General features: G+C 41.9%; 1 long non-coding RNA gene and 1 pseudogene across 2 annotated transcripts in view; one reads left to right on the plus strand and one right to left on the minus strand.

Moving 5' to 3' along the window:
* The window catches only part of LOC142560953 (uncharacterized), a 24,472-nt gene extending 16,060 nt beyond the window's left edge, over window positions 1–8,412 (plus strand). The window contains exons 1-4 of one of the 2 annotated variants that reach the window (XR_012823493.1): window positions 305–869; window positions 1,809–1,876; window positions 2,309–3,898; window positions 8,195–8,412. This is a non-coding gene — a long non-coding RNA (uncharacterized LOC142560953). Of the gene's footprint in view, window positions 1–304; window positions 870–1,808; window positions 1,877–2,308; window positions 3,899–8,194 lie in introns of those variants that run through there. The other variant, XR_012823492.1, reaches the window with a different exon arrangement.
* Window positions 1–15,936, minus strand: part of LOC142560945 (tubulin beta chain-like) — a 20,494-nt pseudogene extending 4,558 nt beyond the window's left edge.
* Window positions 15,937–23,145: the final 7,209 nt, after the last annotated feature.

Here is a 23,145-nt window from a genome sequence, read left to right on the forward strand (position 1 = left end):
ACCTCAAGACACGAGGCCGGCTGCTACACCCAGCTGCTCACATATTTCAAATACTGGAGAGAACCGAAGCAATTTTCCTCAAACCTGCTGAAAAGCCTGATGCTTACAACCTCGCCATCGATGAAATGCTTGATAAGCATTGCATTGGATTTCCATATGCTGAGCACAAAGTAGATATTGCAGTGGACCTTTTAAATTACTATGTTGCGATGAGGATGCAACAGTTCCGCAAACAAAGAAGGTCTGACAGCTGCAGGTCGCGCAACTTGAGAAAGCTTGCGAAGTTTGTGTGAGCTATATGCGTTGTTCTGCCAGCTGAGGGGTCAAATGTGAAAGCTCTTGGTGCAAACAGTCCGCGGTCAAGTGATCAAATGAAGGCACATCTTCCACAACCTCTACGAGACTTCAAATATCCAGCAGCACATGGTAACACGAAACCAAAAAATCTGCAGAGCAACCGACGGCCGGATGGCCGATACCGTCGATATGTCCCAAGCTTATAACGTGCTATAACAAAGACATGTGGTGCTGGTTGTATTTCTGCGTTGCTTCTAACTTTTCTGCTTTGAATTTTATGTTTTAACCATTCAAGTATATAATTACCTGTTTCCTTAAATGAGATAAACGACCTGTTTATAATGCTGGGCATTACTTCTCTTACAATAAAAATAAGGCAAGCGAATGCAGCTTTCTTTGGCTGTTGCACTAACACAATTCGGAAATTGATTATAGCACCTCTCAAATTGTGCCATGACACTTTGCAGACTGAAGAACGCATGGCTTGTACATGTTGGCAGCTGTGGAGGCTTACCTAGTGCTCTAGCACTGCTCTGAATGCATGTTACACGGAGCTCACTTTGGAACTTTTAGTAAGTATGAAATTATATTGCTTGTGTTTCTCGTAAATATCAAAAGTAGAGTCTAATGCAGCCATACGCTGAGATGACAGCTGCTAGAGCCTTCAATTAATAAATCACTCGTGCGATCTCGAGTCGAAGTAAAGCTCGGAATGTCAGCAGAAATATAAAGGGACATTCCTCCAACCAAATAAGAGTCGTTTTAAGCAGGCGAATGGCATATATGCATCGAAATAAAGCGCCTCTGCCAAGCCCGCCCATAGAAGCGCCAGCAAAGCGAGCGAAAAAGTAGGTCCCCAGAACAGCAGCTGCTCTTTGTGGCGGCAGCATGTGCAAAAGTTACACTAAGTGACCGTGCCTCGCGCCGCCATCGAATCGCCTCTCTCTTCTTTCACCGTGAACGCTGTAATCAAGACATTTTAAACATATAAAAAGACAATGTCCTCACAATTGCATTGCTGCGAAAAATTTACACCAGCAGCAAAGTAGAATACACTTGGTTACTCCTATATTAGCTCTGTGTTTATATGGTCGAGCTCTGCACCACTAAGTGGCTGCACCCTGCAGGCCGCTTTCGCAATCACGAGGCCATAACCGTGAACCAGACTGAACTCGCCTATTTTGTATCATTAATTCTTGCATGGCTTACAGCTTTGCATACATGCGTGTGTGCGTGTTCCAGTGTTCACACTTCATAGAAAAAGAAAAAAGTTATTGGAATGATTATTTGTGTCATACCATGTCAACTGCATTGGTTGTTGACGTAAAAATTGCCTTGGTGCATCAGTCCAAACAAATTGCAAACTTGCAGTAGGTGCCTCATCTGTGATTGAAGTCAGAAACTGCTTGTCATTTTTTTAGTGAATGACTGCGCTTTACTTTATTTGTAATTGAAAACCTGTTTTTTCAACCGATTTGATGCTCTCTTATTTCGTCTGTTTCACTGTATAGATGGCTCGTGCTACCTATCTTGTCTGTTGGTGCTACCTGGATGATGGGACGTCATCATCATGATTAGCGTAAGTCAATGTACTGTACTCGCTCTGGTCCCCATAGTGCGCTTTATATGCAGGGTAAAAGCAGGAATCACTTCATGGTAAAACTGCTAGTTCGTCTTCTACAAACAGGCACTTTTTGCACTGATCCCTAATAACCTGCCATCATTAGTCCCCATTTTTCAGCACCTGTGTGTTGAGACAGTTTACTTCTACTACTGAACTTAGTTTTCTGAAGCCCTAAAAACTTAAAAGCTGTAAGTAGTCAATATTGTGCAAGAGCTTACAAATGAGCTTTGTTGTGTCACCATTTGTCAATATTCCATATACAAGCAAAATGTCGCCACAACAGTGTATGTTGTACCTAGATTCTCTGATGGACAAATCTAATTGAGTCAGCATGCAATAAGTTCTGTATTCTAATATGCTTTTTGTGATCTAGTTTCTTCTTTACAGTAAATTACTGTACAGCATCAGCAAGAAGCCCCAGTTCTTTCCATGTACTGCAGCATATGTGCTTTGCTTCTACGAGTGACAGAACATGGGCCAGGGCTTCCATAAAAGGACGTGCTTTGATTTTTACCCCTATCACTATGCATTTGGCCCCTGCTGAATAAATCCCTTCAGGTAGGCTGTGCAGACCATTGTTTTAGCTTATCGCAGGTTGATTCGATTTGCTTGCACCACTGTTATGCAGTTCATGGCAGTATACAAGAAGGTCAGTAATTGGGGTGCAGCCCAATTTCTGGAGTGCAGGCACAATGCCACACTCAAAACAAATGCCGAGGTGCAGATGCGATGCAGGCATTATGTTTTGCCTGCCTAATGTGCATGGAGTGCGTAAGTTGCTGCATGTATGGTTAGCTTCTGAGACATAAATACATCCCGCGCTTGCGCAGACACAGCAGACGCACGTAAGTGGGGTTTCAGTGGCGCTTTTGCCCGTCTGCTGTACTGCTGCGTTGCACCTCTACGTCGGCACTAAGTTGGCACTGACAATAGAGAGGGTGCAGCAAAAATCATGAACCAGCCCTGCACCTTTAAACCGAATGGCATGGTTCAGAGGGCACCATTGCTACACACTGAAACGAATGGCAAAGTGCAGTACCTTGTGAACTGGTTCAGGTGATGCAGGTGTATCGAACAGACCTTGTGAGGCTATTGCACAAAGATATATATGTGGAAGTCATAATTCTAAATTTCCAGGGGCTGTTTTTTGTCATCTACTTCAATAATATGAATAAGAAGTGTTATGAAAATTCAGTAACTTATTTACCTTGGCTCCCTGATTAGGCTGCCATGTTTGGCCATTCACTAGATGTGCAATTATTTGGCATGGGCCATCACTTGAATACAGTTTTTGGTGTACAGTGGCTTCTCAATAGCTATGTATAGTTAATGTAGGTGCTAAGAATTACCTGATGCTATAGTTGCACAGATGAGTTTGCTACTTCTACAAATCACTTTGCATTTTCTACTGTAAACAAAAAGTAATCAGAAAATCTTCGTTTGATCATGTCATTGTGTACTTGCAATTTTCTGATCTATTATCTAGTGCGACGCCTTATTGGTGATAGACTTAAGCCAATTAGGGTCAGATGGAAATTATGATTGACCCAGAATACAGCCCTAAAAGTATTGCTTTGTAATATTTTGTCAGTACTTTGTATGGTATCTGCTTGCCCAATATTATGTCATGTTTAAGTATAGAATAAAGGCAACAACTGGACAGTGCAAAATGTCAAAATAATAGAGTGCTATAATAAAGTGTTAGAAGACCATTGTGTACCAAAAATCAACAAAATATGGCTGGTAGATATTTCTTAGGCCTTCATGTGTTAAGAGAAAGGAGTGCGTAAGCTTCTTGCTTGGCATATATTGCTAATTGAATTACATTTTCATTTCCTCCTTTTTTTTTCTTGTCTACAAGAACCTTCACATGAGGCATACGAGAGAAAAATTTTGTGGGCAGCCAGTGCTCTCCTACTAAGGAAAATTTCACAGGCAGCCTGGCCTGCTATGGCTGCGGCAGCAACCACCTTCAAGGTGCATGTGCAGCCACTTTTGCTTTTCTTTGTCACTCTTGTTAATTACACATTGCATCTTGCTATGTCACATGTTGTGAAGTGGATGTCTTGCTGCATTTTAGCCTGCATCCATGCTTTGAGAGCTGCACTGCATACAGAGTTAATCTGTACAGTTGTGTAAAAAAATTTATAAACAGCACATTCCAATTTATTTTTCAGTTTCGGTAACATATCATATGCTGTGGAATTCACCAATGGGTGGTATGATGAGGAACTGGCCATTATTCCTGTGTCGTGCTACACGAGCATAGAGCAGTATTTTATGAGGGGCACCCACAAAGTTACTATTAATTTTTAAATGATGTATGGACATCAGAATTTTTTTTTTATATTGGTGGACAGAGTGATGCGCCGACTGTTCTTCCAGGTGTGAACCTGTTACTTTTTGGGAATTCATTGTAGCAATGCCTTGTTTTCTATGCTGGTACCATGCTTACCTGCCACCTGTAACTGAAACCAGAATATTATTTCTGCATGAAGCATACATCACTGGCAAAATGTTTCCATGCTAGAAACTATTTCAGCTCTCAGACCCAGCAGGGCAACATTTTGTTAATAATGATGCATTTCATGCAGAGGTGACAACTTTGCTCTAGTCAAACATGCACATTGGCCTACAGAACAGATTTTTTATTATTTAAAAAATAATTGTTAAATGCGCCATTCAACAAGTCTTCTAAGCAAGATGTGCTTGTTGGCCACTCAAGTCGACTGTGCTACAGTACTGCCATGCTACAGGCACTTCCTAAAAAAAGGATGCCTCACATCTGGAAGAACTGCATGTGCTTCACTATCCGACAACATTCATTTAATAAGGAATTGTAACTGTGAGCACCCCTCATGTCACTGTAACGCTACCAAAAAATTTTGAGGAGTGTCTAGTAAGGATCTTAAGTTGTTCTTGCCAATGTCTATTCTATGGTCTTCAACTACATACATGGCATCGCAGCCTTCCGCAAGTTGGTGCCGCTGCGACTGTGTGCGCTGACAGTCAGTTCTACTACCTCAACACAAGGCATGGTCATTGTCATATCAAGCCTAGCCAGGGAGGCGTTTCCGCTGGCCTTATAATAGGAGACAGTGCCGCTGGACTGGCATCAGAGCAGATCTAGTAGCCGTGCGGGCATGCTCGCTAACGCTATCCTGTTTTTGTTGGAACTTGTATGATTATACTTACTTATATATGAACTAAATATTTTGTTGGTAACGGCTGCTGGTCTGCTCTGGTGCCCTGTGCTGTTCCGACTGTCCTACTGCTGTAACCATTTTTGTTGTGCATTTACCATGGCTGGAAACAAGAGTGACGTGGATGAAACTAGCACTGATGCATTGTTGACCTTCACGAAAGCTTTGAGTGATAAAGCCCCAAACAGCATTAAGCAGGTGGCAAAAGTTTTACTGGACATGACCACTAAATTTACTGGAGCAATGAATGACCTCAGGTTAGAAATGAAGAAACTTGATTCCTTGAACAGTGCCGTAAAAGCGGAGCTGACATCAGTAGCGATGTCAGTAGACATTGTAAATGCAAGTTTCGAAGAATTTAAGGAGGAAATCAAGTTGCTTCAATAAGAACTCACAGAAGTTAAAAAAAGAAAACCTTAAGCACCAGAAAGAAAACAAGAAATTAAGCAGTGAACTAAAAGAAATCAGGAAAAACTTGCAGAATTAAAACAGTATGGTAGGAGGAACAATGTCAAATTGAAGGGTGTTCCGGTTATGGAAAACGAAAACGTAAGCGACACAATCGAAAAGGTTGCCTAATGCCTGTGTATTGAACACTCTGCCCATGACATTGACACTGCACATCCGTGTTCCCACAAACGGCAGCACGCCCCATAATATTGTAAGATTTGTGTCAAGGACCTCCAGAGACAACTTCTTAAGAGCAGCCAAAAAGCACTCAATAGTTCAAAGCTTGGTTTTCAAAATAACACGCAGATATATGTGAACAAACATTTATATGCAGAGAACAAAGTTTTGCTGGGTAAAGCCATACAGGCAAAACGAGAGAACTGAAGTAGGTGCTCTCCAGCAGCGAATAATGGAACTTTCTTCTCAAGTCAAGACAAATGTATCAGCTGACAAGGAACTCTATTTCAGGGAACAGCTTCCCAACTTCATATCATCGTCTCCTGAGAGGTTCTGGAGCCTGATTACCCCTAATACTGTGACCAGTGATGTTTTTTGAAATTAACGGTGTAGAAACTAGCGACTGTTTTGTTATCTCTAATGCTTTCAATGCTCATTTTAAATCAGTATTCACTAAGGATAATGGAGTCTTTGAGCGTTTTCATGTGTCGTAACCACCTATATCTGACATTACGATTAGTGAGCAGGGTGTTTTTAAATTACTTTTGCAACTTGACGTAAAAAAATCTCGTGGGCCGGATAGAATACCGAATGAGTTCTTAAAACGTTATGCAGAGTGGTTTTCAAAGTATCTGGCAATTCTGTTCTCTAAATCTTTGAATGAGAGCCGAGTTCCAGATGACTGGGTAACTGCCAAAGTCAAGCCCCTTCATAAAAGTGAAAGCACACATTATGTTACTAATTATCACCCAATCTCTTTTTTTCCACTTCATGTGAAATTCTTGAACATATAATACATAAGCATTTTTCAGAATTTTTAGATAAGTATAATATTTTGTCAAGTTCTCAACATGGATTCAGAAAAGGGTTTTATACTTGCACTCAATTAGTAACTACCGTACATGATTTCGCTCAAGCTATAAATTCCGAAAAACAGATTGATGCAATTTTTATGGATTTCGCTAAAGCTTTTACTAAAGTCTCTCACAACAAACTACTCTTTAAACTAGATATAATGTTTAAAAATACTCACCTTGTAAATTGGATTTCTGCTTATCTCTCAAATCGAAAACGGTATGTTTCCTTTAATTATCAGTGTTCTCACACAGTATCAGTAGACTCTGGTGTCCCTCAGGGCTCTGTGCTCGGGCCCCTTTTGTTTCTTTTATTTATAAATTATATAATACAAAGCATACCTGTAAAAGTTAAGTTATATGCAGATGACCGCATCCTTTACTCTGAAATTGAAAGCCAGCAAGATCATATACATTTGAACGAAGCACTTCAAAGGGCTGTTCGTTGGTGTGATAAATGGCAAATGTCTATTAATTTTGAAAATACCATTTTCATGAAAATTTCTCATAAACGTAGCCCTTTTCATTACACATATTCAGCTTGTAACGGTAACGTCTTTCTGTCGGAAGTGGAGCACTCCAAGTATCTTGGTCTTTGGGTTTCACATGACCTTAGCTGGACGAAACACATAAATGCTGTAATTAGGTCATCTAACTATAAACGCTTTTATCTAAGACGAGCTCTCAAACTTTCTACTCCCGCTGTTTGCCTTATTGCGTTTAAGGCAATTGTTCAGCCAACTTTAGATTACGCAACTATAATTTGGTACCCGTACACTAAGAAACATGTTAACCAAATTGAAAAAAATGCAAAAAAGAGCGGTGAGGTTTATTTATTACAGCTTTGGGCGAACTTTGATCACATCATTATTAGCAAAATCCAACCTCCCAACGCTAACGCAAAGAAATCGTGTTTTTGAGACAAATTTTTGTTTCAGTTTGTTGAAGGTTATTATGAGGTAGACATATTGCAGATACTTTCTTCTTCTACGGGATATGCCACAACGCAGAGCCACGCCTTGACTATAACTCCTTTTTCCACTCGAAATAACACTTTTAAGTATTCATTTTTTTCCTAGGACAATAACTGAATGGAATAAACTTACTAATGAAGTCGTTTCACGACCATCCTTACACCTTTCTGCTGTACACCTACAGCAGTGACTTGTCTCGCATGTCACGCTAAGCTTTTTATATGCTCTTGTGTTTGGTTTTGATACGTCATTGTGTTTACATTGCCAAATTATCTACTTCCTTTCCATGTATTTCTTTTATTGTTAGTTGTTTGTCAATTTGCAAACCCCAACAAATGTAACTCCACTCTGCTAAAACCGGTTGCAGTATATATAAATAAATAAATAAATAAATGAACTGGAAGTTTGCATGGGTGGCCGACGAAAAGATAATGCATGAAAGTGAAAACTGTCGAGTACTACACGTGTCATATATAGAGGACCTTAACAAAATAAACTAAGCTTTCAATGGCTGAAGTTCACAAACATAACCGGAAAAGAAATTTAATGTTCTTCCACTGCAACGTCCGCAGTATAAGAAAAAACCTTAACCTGCTTTTCTCGTTTATTTTGCAGCATGATAAACATTATGATGTTATTGCAGCCACTGAAACATGGCTGAGAAAGGAAGAGACAGTTACCATACCTGGATATAAAGTCATACCTCAGCCACGTGCACCTAATTCCCGGGGTGGAGGCGTTGCCCTTTTCGTCATGAACGAACTCCCCCTATCTACACTATCTGAATTCGCGTGCAGCATAACGTGTATTGAAGCACTCTTTCTACAGATCGAGTCCTCTGTTGTTGTCGGTGTGATTTATCGGCCACCAAACACAGCAATTAGCTGTTTCCTTGACAAACTTGAGGAAATTCTTTCAGCCCTGTCAAGGACTGGCCGTACTCGGGTTGCAATCCTTGGCGATATAAATATTGATGTCTTGAGCGCTAGCCCCAAAGAATATAGGTAATATAGGTACTTTCCTAATAAAATAATAATTTTCGCAATTATATGCCTACTATGCCTACGCGGGTGACCGGCACACCAGAGACCATTTTAGATCATGTGCTCATAAATATTCCTGCTGACATAATAGCAGGCATTTTCGAAGAGCCTGTCACCAATCACATACCAGCCTTTGTCACGTTAGAACAAGTGCCTATGGTAAACCACGCTGGCCACAGAACAACTGGCAGAACTGATTATTCAAAGGTTCGCAACTTTTTACTTTTAATAAGTTGTCACGAGGTTTAGCGTGATGACGTAGACCAAGAATTTACTCATTTAATTAATGTTATCACAGACCCCGTTAAAAACTCCAAAACTACCATCAATAGGCATACATATGAGATACCAATTTGACCCTGGATGACTATGAATTTATTAAATGCGCTTAAAGCAAAGTGTTATTGGTATCATAAATGGAAATGTGATAAGCATAATGCGCATCTTTTAATTGAGTACAAAACTGCCCGTAATAAATCTGTAGCTATGTCGCGTAAATGTAAAGATATTATTACACCAACATTATTGCACAAGCTGGTGGTAATTCTCGGGAAACTAGGCAAATAATCAACGAAGCAAGTGGACATACTCGCAATGCAAAAATTTTACCTGATAATGTTACTAGGAATACTGTCAAGGACTTCAACACTTACTCTACAAATGTTGGTCCCTCACTAGCTAAAACACTGCCTCGTCCTAGCAAAGCTTCTCATGAACCTATTTCCACGACCAATAGTTTCGTCAGAAATGATATAGAGCTTTATGAAATTCGGTCTGTTGTGAGTAAACTGGTAATTACTAAAGCGCCGAGCCCGGACGAGATTCCAGTGCGCATTATAAAAGATAATATTGATATATTTGGACACACATTATGCAATGTATTCAACCACTCACTACGTACTGGAAAATATCCATCAACATTTAAAATAGCAAACGTTACTCCTGTTTATAAAGAGGGGGACAAGTCTAACCCTTCTTGCTACTGCCCGATATCAGTACTGAGTGTTCTTAACAATATTTGTAAAAAAAATAATCGCAAAACACATGCATTTATTTTTGGACAAATATCACGTGTTATGTCCACATCAACATGGATTCCGACCAAAGCGTTATACAAACACAGCAGTGCTCACACTGACTCAGACTTTAAATACCGCCTTTCAAAATAATAAATTCGCTGTAGCAGTTTTTCTTGACCTCAAAAAAGCATTTGATACTGTAGACCATAAAATCTTACTTTAAAAATTACGTAAATATGGCTTTCGCATCACTATATGGCATTTCTTAGAGAGTTACCTTAAAGGTCGTCAACATATGGTAATAATAGCATTACTTCTTCCCTTCAGTCCACACAAACAGGTGTGCCACAATGTTCGGTATTATGTCCGTTGCTTTACTTTCTATACATAAATGACTTACCAACCAGTACTAACCACTGCCAAAATGCTCCTGTGTGCTGACGACACCGCCCTTATTATTACTGGTGAAAATATTTCAGATATAGAAAAATGAATACTGAACTAGCCAAAATTGCTGATTGGTTTACTGCTAACAAGCTTACCATTAATCCTAATAAAACTAAATGCATGGTATTCCATTCCCAAAATAATACTACTCCACATAATGATATAATACTATGTATTAATAATGGCCCCCTCGATCGTACTGACTCGTTCTCCTACCTTGGTGTCCTTCTGGACAGCTGCTTAAATTGGCAGTTTCAGTTAGATGCTGTCTGCTCTCAATTAGCTCAAAGTTGTTATGCCCTTGTGCAAGCTCGTGAATAATTTGATGTTTCAATACTCTGCATTTTGTACTTTACTCTGGAGAAGTGCCACCTTTTGTATTGTGTATAATCCTGGGGTTTGATGTATAACTCTTACCTTTAACCAGTACGAAGGTTGCAAAAATGAGCTATATGTATGATAACTTTCTTGCGCTACTATGATGCAAGCAAACCCCTGTTTTCAATGCTAAAGATCTTGCCTTCTGATTTCATACAGGGAATTACAATTAGCCACATGTATTAACAATGTTATAAGATACAACGAGCCATTCCCTATTTTGTTACTCTGCACCCCACAATGCCACACTAGGAACTAAACTTTTGGTAACACAAATATCCCACCAATAGAAACGCTTATGGCAAATGACTGCTACAGTGTGCTGGAGCGAAGGTATGGAATGCTATTCCGCATTATACAGTGTCCCACATAACTTGAGCCAAAAATTTTAAAATGAAAGGCGTGTCGGAAGTGAATTGAACCGAACGCATACTATTCGCAATAGCCTATAGTAACTTGGCCAATTTTTTATTTTCCCCGTAACTCACTAATCAATTACGTTTAATTACCTGACTTTTTAATTATTGGCTGAGGACCCCAAGTATTTTTTGTATCCTTTGTTAATATATTTGAAACTCTTTACTAGTATTATTTTATAACAGTTTCGTATAAGTATATTTTGAAATGGGCCCCATACTAGCCATTGACTATGGGACCATAAAGATTGTACGTATGTTGTGTTATGAAATATATGTGTGTGTATAAAGAAAGGTAGAAAGAAAGATGTCGGTTAGCCTACTTTTAGCGTAATGTTAACAGGGCTTGCAGAAGTACCTTTTGTAAGTATGTCGGAACAATCTTTAATAAAACAAAGAGAAATACATCACAAACACAGTCGCAGCATGCACGCACATGCACAGTGCAGCATTCCGCGCCTACTGCCCTGCATAGTTTCTTTTTCAGTGATGGTAATAGGTTTGGCAGCGCTAAGTAACACTGACACTCGGCCATTCTGGTGCAGTGGCTTTCCTCAGTCAGTCAGTCAGTAACATAGTCTTGGAGATGTAGTGGTATCATTCGTCTTCGCTCACTTTGTCTCGGCCTAGGTAATTCCTGAGCGGTGCTACCCTCATCACTGTTGACTTGTTCCATGGGCAGATTAGGGAATAGCTTCAACTGAATTGCATGTGCTGTCATGGAATACAGACCGGCATTCTCGGCACGGAAGTTCATGTCAGCGAGTACGTATGTATCAGCAGGAAGTACACGAGCCACAAAAAAAGGGCTGCAATATTTTACTTGAGTTTTAGTAGGCCCCCCAGTGTGCACTGGTAGACATCTCACGACTACCGTATCGCCCACCGCATACCTTAATGCTGGGCACATTTTTATATCGTATTCGCTCTTTGCCTTATGCTGTGCTTCTTAGCTTCTCGTAGACACTGCAAATTTGCTGGCTCACATCCCATGGGAGTGGTCAGGTCAGCTAGTCGACTATCTTGCTCTGGCACATATCTGCACAGTAGTTCAAATGCCAATTTTCCTGTTGTGTTGCTGACTGATGAATTCAGATTGAACTGAACCTTGCGCAAGTGTGCATCCCAATCCCGATGAGTCATGTGCGTACTCCATGGCACTCGATATTGCAGGTACTAAAACTCTGTTGATGCATTCCACCTGCCCATTTGCTGTGGGCATTGCATTGATGTGAATGACCCACAGTCAAGATTATTCTGTGAGGAGCTCCTTAACTCATCTATAAATTCAACAAGAACTAACAACACCCAATTCCTGAGTGAGCTCTTGATGAATGGCCCTAAATGGTCCAGGTGCATGATCTCAAATGGCCTGTGTCCTAGCATAATTGAGTTAAGAGGGCCCTGAACTTTGCCACCTGGAGTCTTGAGGAATAAGCATTCTACACACTGTCATACATGCTGCTTCACATAGGTCACTTTTGGGAACCAAAACTTCTGTCCAGTCCGTGCGACAGTCTTGTCCATAGCGAAATGTTCCCCAAAGTAGTGGTGCTTTACCACAATGAACATCATGCTCTTTGGCAGTACAAATTGCTCTTTCTTTGCATCACCATCTTTGTTCCGTTACTGATCATTCAGTTTGTGGATTTCGTAGTATGTCAATCTTCTCGCGCAATTCAGAGTAAGGTTCGTTACAGCGCACCACAAGACAAGGACAAAAGAAGGTGTCAAACGATGACACGGTGCTGACTCTCGACTGATATTTTATTGCAGATATGTCTAACATATATATAGGTGCCAGTTGATAACCATGACATGCATGAGACACACTTTCGAAGTCCCTAAGGACCATCAACTGCAGTTTCTAGACCTGAGATTAATCTTTGTTAAAAATCATGTGTGCTGGAAATATTATCCCAGGTCGATTAAGCCCATTTTGAACTCCAAATCCGGTCATTCTAAAGTAGTTAAGTGGGCTATAGCGAAGACTATCCTAAATGCTGCATTAAAGAAGTCGTGTTTTCATATGTCGAAGGCTGCTTTTTCTGATCAGGTAAATCGTTTACTGGACGCTGGTTACCCTGAAGCGATTATTTCATCCGTGAGTGAAAGTATGGTTCGCGGCGTCAAGAGCATAAATGACCAAGGTATTAAAACTAAATTAGACGAAAAAGAAAAAACACAGTAATAATAATATTTGGGGTTTTACGTACCAAAACCGCTTTCTGATTATGAGGCACGCCGTAGTGGAGGACTCCGGGAATTTTGACCACCTGGGGTTCTTTAACGTGCACCTAAATCTAAGCACACGGGTGTTTTCGCATTTCGCCCCCATCGAAATGCGGCCGCCGGGGCCGGGATTCGACCCCGCGACCTCGTGCCCAGCAGCCCAACACCATAGCCACTGAGCGACCACGGCGAGTGAAAAAAAAAAAAAAAAAAAACACAGTAGTACCGTATGTACACAAGTTAGCACATGGGCTTAAGAACGTTGTTTCAAGACATAGCTTTGATGTTCATTTTGCTGCGTAACATAAGATAGGTTGCATATGCCCGTTAGTCGGTAATTTGCTGAAGGATGAGCAAGTGAAGGGAAAATGCACTGTTAAACATGTGAACAGGTGCATCACTTGTGCTAAGCAGGTTGTGTATGCCATTCCATTATGTTGTGGTAGAGAGTACTTGGGACAAACAAAGCGATGTGCAAATGTTAGACTTAGGGAGCATGGGCTATCTCTTCAAGGGGTTGCGCCACTTCATCTCCCGGAGCATTGCAAGTCGGGCGGTTGTCGCCCCGAATTAAAAAAAAACTAGTGTCATTTTTAAACATGCGAGCCAATTGACAAGGGAAATCACCGAGGCTTACAATATAAAGGTTAGGGACAAAGCACCTATCAGCGAACCGTCTATCACTCTTCATGACAAGGAACTGCGTTACCTATGTCAATTTTGATTATGCATCAGTTTGTCACAGTTGCCTTGATGCATCTCTGTCTCATGCATGTCATGGTTATCAACTGGCACCTATATATATGTGAAACATATCTTCAATAAAATATCAGTTGAGAGTCAGCACCGTGTCGACATTTTATACCTTCTTTTGTCCTTGTCTTGTGTTGCACTGTAACGACCCTTACTATGAATCCCAACCAACTGGCCCAACTTGCCGTCTTGATGCAATTCAGAGTGTTGCATCTGGATCATGGAATTTGTCTTCTAGAGGCAGTGTGATGGACTACAGCACTACACAACTCGAATTGACCCAGACTCAAACTCTTCAGCAGGAGCCTCTTCACGCTTTTCGATTGATGCACGACTCGGAGCATCCACATGCATCATTTGGGCACCTGATCGAAGCTTAATTGTGTAGTCATACTCATTAAAAAAAACTTGCTCAAACCACCTCACAACTTGTGGTTCACAGACTCCACGGGTCCAGGTGAACTGTAGCACTGCAGTCTGCCACTATGGTGAACTTCAATTTGAACAGAAAGCATCTCACCCTTTCCACAACCCATACAACAGCCAGTAAGTCGGCTCTGAGTGGTATTTCTGTTCTACTTCCTGCCTCACTGACTTTCACAGTACACTAGATGCCATGCATTCGTGTTCTCCTTCTGTAGCAGCTTACTTGCTAATCCCTTAGGACTTGAATCAGTATGCACTTAGTTTCACGCCTTGGGTCAAAGAACAGTAAGATGGGCTTTGAAACAAGTTTGCTCTACAACTTGTTGAAGGCATGTTGGCATCTTCTGACCACTTGAAGTCTGTCTAAGCCTTGAGAAGACGGCGAAGGGGGGCTGCAGTGATTGCATGGCTCTGCACGAACTGCCTGAAAAAGCTAAGTCCAAGGACCCTTTGCAGCTCACTCACATTGGTTGGCACTTTGACAAAAAAAATCTGCCAGTGCTGCCAACTTTCATGCACCTGGTTTGATTCCTTTAGTCATGAGCACAAAGTCCAGGCACTCCTCAGTTCTTGAAAATTCATGTTTGGACAAACATAATGTCAATCTTGCCTTCGAGATGGCATCAAGCACCTGTTGCAGCTTGGTTAGCATGGACTGAAATCTAGGGCTGGAAAAAGTATTGTCCAAGTAACATATTGCCACACTTCACCCAATTGGATCAAAGACTTTTGAAATAATTCTTTGGTAAACAGGTGGGCCATTAGTGAAACCAAAGAACATACGTAGTGATTCTAAGTTCTGGAGCCCTGAATGCTGCCATCTGCATGCTCGGCTCATCCAGAGAAATCTGAAAGTAACGATGTGCCATGTCCAGCATGGGGAACAAGTTATTTCCCGCAAGACGATCCAACACATCAATGATTCACAGTGAAAAGTGATATCTCACGGTTTGCATGTTCAAGCAGCAATAGTCCACTGCTATTCTATATTCATTTTTTTTTCCGACTAAAATAACGACTGCTGTACTAAGACTCACTGTCTTAGATCAGTCCACAAGCCTTGAGCTCATCAGTGATTTGCTGAAGCACCTGTCGTTATGCCTATGAAGCTCGGTAAGGGGGCCAACTCACTCGTATGCTTTCCGGTTTTTCCTGAATAGTCATGGTCACCACAAGCATGCATCAGAGTTCTTTGGTGTGCACTGCAAAGCGCTTTCGGTTTCGGTTCAACAACTCACACAGCTCTTCTTGCTGTGTTTGCCACAGATGGACTGACCTTGATTTTCTCAGCCTTTATTGGTGATATCGTCTTTGTTCTCTGTTCAATGTACTTGACCACTTGCAGAGAAGATGCTGGGCCACCAGGATTCTCAAGCTCAACACGATCCCCACGCTTGCCTATGTAGCCTTCCTTTAAGGTGATGTCTGGGCGCAATGGATTCATGACCGAGAGGCTTGTCTTCCAATCTTTCAGTTCACACAAGTAGTCCACCTCATTTGCTCCAGAGAAAAGCACAAGACCGTTTGGTTCCACACAATCTGCGACCACGGTAACACACTGCACCGTGTTACCTACAAGCTTGATCTTTTCACTGGTAGAGAGGGCAACACCTCCGCAATTTTTTCAGTGCCAGTACAATCGCTCGTTCCACAATGGGAGTCATTGGTGTGCCTTAGTTTAGTAAGTTGCCGCGATGCGACGCTACCCAGATAGTATGGCTTGCATCACAAGTGCGTCTGAGCTCGCGGCACTGCCATTCCGCTGGAGTTAGCTGGAGTAGCAGTAGATGTTCTGTCCCTTGCGTCTGTCAGGTTATCACGCGTCAGGTTATTCCACCATGCAGTGCCACCCAGATGGTACTCTCCCCTACTACCATAGAGCAGGTGCGAACGCTGTCCGATGGAAGAGCGTAGGAAAGGACGATGGTAGAGGGTGGTAAACGGTCAGATCAGCCGGATCTGGCTGGCATTGAAAAAAATAGAGAAAGCTGCCCTGAGTAACTGAGCATCTCACTCATCCAGCAGTATGGTGGTGTCTTTTTTTCTGAGCAGCACAACATTGGGCGAGTCAATGACGTCGCTTGCCATGATAACGCCAGGCCCTGTAAAGGCATTGTCGGGAACTACAGGCATCCCCACCCCTTTGAAGAGGTCACTGTCAACTTCTAAAGCAGCCTCAATCTCGTCCACTGTTTCACAAGTTCCACCAATACCGCGTATCTGCTCACAGTGGATTGGGTTGGCTACTCCTTTGCCTATCTGAATGGCACATTTTGACTTGATCAAGATGATCTGTGCGCCACTGTCCAGAAGAGCGGCTGTCGGTTCGCCATTGACGGTTACAGCTTTCAATGACTGTGACAATCTGGGCCTTTCATCCTCATTCTTGCATTTTACATGGACCACATGAAGTGTGTTTCCTTTGAGCTCGGGACAGACCTTCGTGCCGAGCCCTTGTTTCCTACAAGAAGTTGTGGACTTGGGCCATCTCGCACGTCTTTACCGGTGTGTCTGCTCCGCAGCGTTCTCATCCTGTCGTGATGGCAGTTCACTTGTCTTCGAAACTTGCACAGGCTTCTCGTCCCTGTGTCTTCGATCTGGCATGTACATCACTTCGTTGTTTCTCTCAAAGCACTCATAACTGTTAATAAGAGCCAACAAACACTGACACCGAGGACAACATAGACGAAATTACTTGTGCTTAATAAATGAAATAAAGAAACAATAAGTTAATGGAAATGAAAGGATGAAAAAACAACTTGCCGCAGGTGGGGAACGATCCCACAACCTTCGCATTTCGCGTGCGATGCGAAGGTTGTGGGATCGTTCCCCACCTGCGGCAAGTGACAACGTGGCTTTTCAGCCTGGGTGTTGGCAGACATGCATGTTCTAGGCAGCCTGCTACACCAAGTTATACCATCATTACTCACGTGCGGCCTGCTTCAGCTGCCACACAGTTTTCCAAATATGCAGTATCAGTGGCTTTGCTTCCTATGTGCCCAACTGCAATAAAGTCTGAGACTGAGTAAAGAAGGAGACACCAGAGAGTGCCATGTGGTGTCCCCTGCTTTTACTCAGTGTATGCCCAGTTGCACTGTTGCAAACGCTGAAGCTATACCAACTGGCCCAATTTATCCTACTGAAAGTGCAAAGGACGTGCCCTGCACACACCTAAGCATAAATTGACAACACAAGTGACGCACAACTGAATGCGCAGCTCCCCGGCATGATCTCCCGAGATTGGGAACAGCCTGTGGCGCACTGAAATATCCATGAGGCAATGTGGCAGGAAGTCGATATCCGCTAATTACCAGGTGCACATGTCATCTGCTTATGTGCTATTTAGAGGAGCTGCTAATAAGAAAATTAAACAATTGCCATTCCTGCAAGTTTGCTTTAGTAGTATGTACTAAATCAATTATTACTAATTTCACCAAAGTGAAATTTCATTGCAGTTGACCTTTAAGGGAGCAAGCAAGGCTTCTCAACACAGTTGAACTGCAACTACTTAGCTTTGAAACGTTTTGCACATGAAAATGCACCACTTTAATAACCTTCCCGTGCAAGAACATTTTTTAGACGTGTTTTGTATCAGTCACATTTACACGAACTTTCGAGCCATTAAGGGTGAGTAGACATGCGAGTGCAGGTGACTAAACAGCAGAAAAAATATTGGCAAGTGTGAGCGAGTGTGCACTTAGTTTGCCAATCTAGGATGTGCAAGGCATGCATGTGCTTACCAAAGACGAAGTTGTCTGGACGAAAATTCTGTCCATATGGTCCTGAATGCACAGCATCGAGTGTACCAGGTTCTAAGTCAACAAGGATGGCACGCGGTACATATTTGGCCACTAAATTGAAATGCACCATTTTACAGTTGGTCAGATGCAGCTAGATGAGAATCGCATAGTATGCAAATAAAACACCTTCACCCTAATAGTGGCTGCCTAGTGCGATTGAAGTCTTCAAATAAGTGCCAAATACATGGCTTCAAGATTCTCAAGCTAATTACAAAACTAAATTTCATTGCGAAAAGGGCAGAAAGCATGAGCTATGTCATATCCCACAAGCAGTGAAAAACAAAAGCAAAAATTAAGAGTTAATGTGACAGATGCATTGGTCAGACATTTCGGGGCAGCTCGAAGCAGCTGAAGGACGAGCCCGAACTGTAAAACGAGCTGCGACCACATTTTGTAATTCATTTTCCATTCCTTTTACCCAGTGTCACTGGATCGGACATAGCCGCGCATTGCCTATCCAAATCGGCCACAGGGCATGATTTAATGGGAAACATGCAGGAAGCGCAACATGCTTTGCATTGTTATCAAGAGCACCTTATCATCGATTATGTGATTTGGATTATTGTTTTGTGCTTGTTCTTTATTGAAACATTTGCTGTTCTGTATGCTGTATCCATGATTCCAAAGAATGTATGCACTATTCGCTTCACTTTGCTGACTACTTGAAGCTTCTGCCTTACGGGGGTACGAGCCACTGCTCTTGGCCCTGCACAGACACCGGGATTGGCCCACATATTTTACTGATGGATGCGGACACAAAAATGCTGGCCAACTAGAGGCTAACAGCTTCGCTGTAAAATGCCGACCAACTAGATACTAACCGCTTTGTTGTAAAATACACTTTCTGTATATTTTTGTTGGCCACAACAAAAAGAGTAGACGACTCCATAGACGAGTTACCCAAGATACTTTAGTTATTGAATGCCAGGACAATAGACAAGCTTTTGATGCGAAAGCATCAAATGGCGCATTGAGCGAAAAAGCCGGTGTCTGTAGCCTCGAAATGGCACCTAAAGTGCGATTGGCTCCGATGCCACATCACGTGCACCCCTCGATGGAGCAGAGCGAGTGAAGGGGAACACCTGCTGTCGCAGTGGTGCGCCAGGTTTTGTGTGAGAGGAGAAGTCATCACTGCGACACGACGTCACGCTCGCTATCAGAGGCCTGCATTCTTTCTAACTTCGCCTCGGTAATCGCGATAAAGAAATTGTATTAAAGAAACAGGAAATATTTGAAAGGAAGAATGTTGGGGGTATCGAGTTTCAAACCAACGACCCCATGCTCAGAAGCCGAGTGTATTGCCCACTGGGCTAAACCAGCCCATCCTAGATAGCAGGCCTGTGCACTCTGCTTTATGATGTTACTTGGACTGAAATTTCAATTGCCAAGCTTGCGCAACGAAAGCGGTGACTTCAAAATCACCGCAGCTTACTTGGGAGCATCCCATTAGATTCTATGGCAGTCGGGCAAGGTAGCATGACGTCACTGGTCGAAGTGCACCAGATTTGTACTTTCTAGGAGGCGTTGGCCAAGCATTTCAACATGCTTGCTTGTCCGTGAGGATTTCATAACTCGAAGGATCGCTCAACAGCATTCAATTGGCCATTAATGCATTCACATTCACAACTCATTTGAAGTGCTTAGGTTTTTTTTTCATTCCTACCCAACAAACCAGGAAGGAACCTGCTGTTAAAAGCTAGACAAATTCAATATCTGCATCAAATTTGAACGTTATACTGCAGAATTATATCTTAAGGTTTCAGAATAAATACACACAGTGATTTGTAGACATAATACAAATATATACCTGAAGGACAGGCTACTTCGTTGAAGTAGACTTTTGAAGATTTTTTTCTAACTATATCGCTCGGTTGGAGCTTTCACCATTGAACTTTCCCGTCGGCTCTATGCCATGTTCATCTGATATAAGTTGCCTGAACTGCAAGGATAACAAGGTACACATGAGCATTCAGTATTTGTATAAAATCACGCTAACCGTTATCGTGATCAGCATGCATTGAGAAATAGTGGAAATTAAAATATTATTACTCAAGCACAAGATTGGCTATTGAGGCAAAAATTAATTTCCAATTGATCGGAAATCTGAGCAAGGCAATAAGTTCTTAATAGGTCTATAAATCTGTTTTCAGTCCCTTCGATGCTCACACTGTGAAGTACAGTGCACAAATGTTCGTATATAGTTTAAATGTTCTGTTGATGCCCCAAATTGAAATTCTGGGGTTTAATCCCGAAACTGCACAACAGGTTATGAGAGATGCCATAGTGGAGGGCTCGGGGAAATCGTGCCCTGCAGCACAACATAGCCACTGAGCCACCACATCCAATGAATGGCATCAATGGCAGGCCAACATGTAATTTCCTGCCTACAAGAAACTACATCCCATGCACCGAACTCCAAGCATTAATGAGTCACGCCGGAAAAAAATTGTTGAGAACATGGAGACAGGTGACAAATGACAAATGAGAACCACTGCCACAATATCCTTGCCCTTAATTGATTAGGTAAGTGTTAGAATCATGCCGTTGAGCACGCCATCACTTTGACAACTCACAGCACATTCTTTTCAGTTCAAATATACTGTATTGTTCAAAAGCGAGTGTGCTGCGGGGCACGAAGTGTGAACTGCAGTTTGTTGCATCAATATTCAATAAGGTTGTCTACTCAAAATCGCTAAAAGGCTGTGAGCTACCAGTGCTAGTAGTCGATGCTAATAAGAGTCTATAGAGCTCTGTCTATGCGGAAGATATGTTGGGAACCAACAATTGAAACCCAGGTAGCACAAAAGATACATAACGTTTTTATATAGTTTATCCGAGACGGAAGAAACGGTTTAAAGAAGAGACGAGTAAGACAACTTCGTCGGTAAAATGTGGTATATGCCTGCTAATGTCCGGCTTAATTACATTTTTCAGACAATCTAGAACAGCTCTTCAAAACGTATTCGAAAAGCTGGTCTTGAAATAGGGTTGGGAAAGGCACAAATAATTCCTTTGCCAGGGATCTTCATATATGATTTCTAAACGCTTTTAAGACGTTATCTAAAGGCTGGTCTAGAAGTAGTCTTGAAAGGTTTACGATAATCTGAAGCTCGTTTTCGCAGTTTCCAAATGAGTCGAAGCGTCGGTGTCTAGTGCTACTGAGCTCCTGGCGCAGTGCCAAGCACTGTTGCCTATAGCGGCTGACGCATCCTCGACCAAGTCACCTGAAAAGGCACATGTCCACGAAAATGAATTCGCAATGTCGCTTTTTTTATGCAGCAATGAAGTTTATAAACAAAATGGGAATGACATCCCGCTAAGAAATGGGCACTTCTTGACAATCGGTCAGGCCAGGATTTTTGTGCCAAGAGCACATGAAATGAGCATATCACAAACCAACACTTTATTGTAGCAACAGTACTTATGCAAGGGTTGTGCAAAATATATGAGAAATGCAAGATAAATCGAATTAAAAGCACATCAAGAATTACTAAAGCTACCAGAAACAATTTTAATGAACTAGAAATTGATCAACAATGACTAGAACATGCATAAACGAAATTCGTAAGTACGCATACAATGACGAACAGCAAGAACGCGAAGTGTGATAAAGTTTCTTATTTTGCACAATAAAGAGCACATGCTATCAGATGAACAGACTAGAGTTATTTAGAAATTGATATCACAGCAACAGCAAGAAGCAGCATGAAAATGCGAGATTTAATCGCATGGTATCTGCCTACAAGCTATATGTTACCAATAATCTAGGAGCTTGAAAAGAACACAAAAAGGAATAACGACGCATACGATCAAAAATCAATCCTGTGATAAAAATCAAACAACGGGAATGTGTTAAGCTTGAAAATATTGCCTGTACGGCACATCAAATATAGTAATGGTGAGAGAATTAAAAGAACCTTAAAACTATAAAAAACAATCTTATGAATGACCACAAAGAATACTCAAATAAGGAAATCTGTGTAACCAGTGAGCAGCACTGTAATGCAGAGTACGATGTGACTGAGTAACACTATACATAACTAAAATTATCATAGTACTCTAGTGCACGAGAAATGAATGTGCAAGCCTTATTATTACAAAATTGTATAAACCTGGAAATCTCCCGGCCGCGGCGGCCGCATTTCGATGGTGGCTAAATGCGAAAACAGCCATGTACTTAGATTTAGGTACGCGTTAAAAGAGCCCCAGGTGGTCCAAATTTCCCGAGACCCCCGCTACGGCGTGCCTCATAATCAGATAGCGGTTTTGGCATGTAAAACCCCATAATAGAATGGTTTGAAGCTGGTAATTAACTGGAATGCACAGGAAGCTGCACTTCAATAACCAAGGGAGCAATGGTCATAATAAATATGGATCCGTTTAGTAAACAGCATCGTACAAAAGGCACATATATGTACCGCTTTCCCAAAAACAGACATATATAAGGTCGCAATGAATCATGTGCAAACACATGAATACATTAGTACACCTTGCACACATCTCCAATCCCCTAAAGTAAATAAAACAAATTGGCTCGCCATCCCGGCCCTGTGAAAGTGGATGTCCAGCAAAGCTGTTTGATACCACCACTACAACTGCAGTGGCGGTATGAAGCGCTTTACTGCTTTAGAGTGATGGTAATTTTGACAGCATGCCGCAGCCCATAGCGGTGCTGCAATAACACAGAAATCAGGTACGTGCTAGGCTGGTTATTCCATATACGCAAGGATAGGGACGTCACTTCCCTCGTCGCAAGCTGCCATCGCTGCGGCAGCTTGCGCAGCAGTAATCGCTATCGGGAAACGTATGCAGAGAGCGCTAAGTGCTTCGCATTGTTACCAGGCGCACCTTATCAATTATGTCACTCGGATGCTTGTTTTGCGCTTGTTCTTTATTGAAAGGTACGCTGTTCTATATGTTGCATCCGTGCTTCCAAAGAATGTATGCATTGTGCGCTTCACTTTGCTGAAGCCTCTGCCTTACAGCCATCGCTTCTGGCCCTGCACTGCCGCCGTGATCGGCCCACATTTTCGGTAACGGACACGGACACAA

Source organism: Dermacentor variabilis, chromosome 1 (genome assembly GCF_050947875.1).
Source record: "Dermacentor variabilis isolate Ectoservices chromosome 1, ASM5094787v1, whole genome shotgun sequence".
NCBI lineage: Eukaryota > Metazoa > Arthropoda > Arachnida > Ixodida > Ixodidae > Dermacentor > Dermacentor variabilis.